Source organism: Lampris incognitus, unplaced genomic scaffold, assembly GCF_029633865.1.
Source record: "Lampris incognitus isolate fLamInc1 unplaced genomic scaffold, fLamInc1.hap2 scaffold_102, whole genome shotgun sequence".
Classification (NCBI taxonomy): Eukaryota; Metazoa; Chordata; class Actinopteri; order Lampriformes; family Lampridae; genus Lampris; species Lampris incognitus.
The window spans coordinates 292,501-295,000 of NW_026611083.1; positions in this window are offsets into that span (position 1 = coordinate 292,501).

Below are 2,500 nucleotides of genomic sequence, written 5' to 3' on the forward strand. Positions count from 1 at the left end.
CTCTGTCTAGCCAATCTGTACAAGTCTTTTTCTCCTTCCTTAGTGTCTAACCTGTCATACAGCTCACCGTACGACTTTTCCTTTACCTTTGCCACCTCTCTCTTTGCTTTACGCTGCATCTCCTTGTACTCCTGTGTACTTTCTTCATCTCTCTGACTATCCCACTTCTTCTTTGCCAACCTTTTCCTCTGTATACTTTGCTCTACTTCCTCCTTCCACCACCACCACCACCACCACCACCACCACCACCGCCAAGTCTCCTTGTCTTCCTTCCTCTGTCCCGATGACACACCAAGTACCTTCCTAGCTGTCTTCCTCGCTATTTCTGCAGCGCTTGCCCAGCCGTCTGGCAACTCTTCACTACCACTCAGTGCCTGTGTTAACTCCTGCCTGAACTCCACACAACAGTCTTCCTTCTTCAACTTCCACCATTTGATCTTCGGCTGTGTCTTCACTCGCTTCCTCATGTTGGTCTCCAAAGTCATCTTACAGACCACCATCCGATGCTGCCTAGCTACGTTCTCCCCTGTCACCACCTTGCAGTATGCAATCCCTTTTACATCGCGCCTTCTACACAAGATATAGTCCACCTGTGTGCACTTTCCTCCACTCGTATACGTCGTCACCCTGTGCTCCTCCCTCTTCTTGAAATATGTATTCACCTCAGCCATTTCCATCCTTTTCGCAAAATCGAACACCATCTGTCCTTCCACATTTCTCTCCTCGATTCCATACCTTACCATCAACTCCTCATCACCTCTGTTCCCTTCAGCAACGTGTCCATCGAAGTCCGCTCCAATCACCACTCCCTCCTGCTTGGGTCCCCTTTCCACCACGTCGTCCAACTCAACTCCAGAATTCTTCTTTTTCGTCCATCTTACACCCGACTTGCGGGGCATATGCGCTGATAACCGTCAGCAATACACCTTCGATTTCCAGCTTCATAATCCTCACTCTGTCTGACACTGTGTTCACCTCCAGCACGCTCTTGACATACTCTTCCTTCAGAATGACCCCTACCCCATTTCTCCTCCCATTCGCACCATGGTAGAAGAGTTTGAACCCACCTGCGATACTCCTGGCCTTACTCCCCTTCCACCTTGTCTCTTGTCACCTTTCTTCTTTCCATCACGTCAGCCAGCTCTCTCCCTTTACTAGCCATAGTGCCAACATTCAAAGTTCCGACTGACTCTCACCTCCACACGCCTACCCTTCCTCCTCTCTAGCTGCCTCTGGACATGCCTTCCCCCTCTCCTTTTCCTTCGCCCAACAGTAGCCTAGTTTCCACCGGCACTCCGCTGGTTAACAGTACCGATGGCGGTCGTCGGTAACCCGGGCCTCGACCGATCCGGTATGGAAATCTTATTTATGATCCGCATATTTGATTTGGCAAAGATTTGACGCCGGATGCCCTTCCTGACGTAACCCTCCGCTTTTGTCCTGGCTTGGGACCTGCACTAAGAATGCACTGGCTTGTGCATCCTCAGTGGCTGGGTTGCACGCTTTTCTATGTTTGCCCCTCACTTTTGTGGCGTGAACTATCAATTCTAGTAATACAGGGGTGTTTATGTTAGGTATCACAGACACACGCACACGCACAATATATGTCCAAAAGTATTGAGATAACTGACCATTACACCTACAGGAGCTTTTCTGACATGTCATTCTGAATCCATAGAAACCCATATTCCACGAAGCTCCCGGCGCACAGTTTTTGTGCCGATGTTAATGCCAGGAGAAGTTTGGATCTCTGCAGTTATTGAGTCAACAGAGCGTTGGCGACTTGAGTTGCTGTTGTCCCTAAAGGCTTGCACTTTTCAATAATATGATGATATATGAAGCATAGAGAGTAAACGGGATAGATACCTTTTGAACAGCACCCTGTAGTACAGCACTTTGAAGGTACATATGTCGTCACTTGCTGTAGTGGTTTTTACTGATGGGCGTGGCCAGGTTTTCAGAAGCCTCTCAGTTGTCAATGTGAGAGCCAGGGGACGCGTCTGCCGTACGTTTAGGGTTAGGGTTAGGTGATTTCTCTGGCAGGGCTGGTTACAGTAGGGCTGCTTACACCACACCCCGGACTGGATTTGTTGCGTGTTTGTGTCCTGATCGATGGGCCAACTTAACACGCCTTCGGAGGGTGTCCGCCGGCCGGCTTTGCCGGCGTTCGGGCGGTCGGTTCCTCCGGTCTGGCGGATCGATGTCCTTTATTTAATGTTCTTAGTGGCGAGCGGAGTGCGGAGTGGGAGGGGCTCTACCGCGTAGTCGTCCTCTCCGTTGCACAGCTCGACAGCGTGCTCGGCGGTGCTCAGCCGGACCGTCTATCCCAGTTGCTCTTCCACGGCTCCCCTCGCGAGGCTTGCCGCCCCCCGCCCCCCCCCCCTCCAACATCTGTATGGGGAGGGGTGGAGCAGCTCCGTGTTTACCTCGCGGGGCTTCCCGGAAGACATTTTCTCAAAGTCCTCGTGTGACCGGTCTACTTTTTCATTGCGTTGTGTAG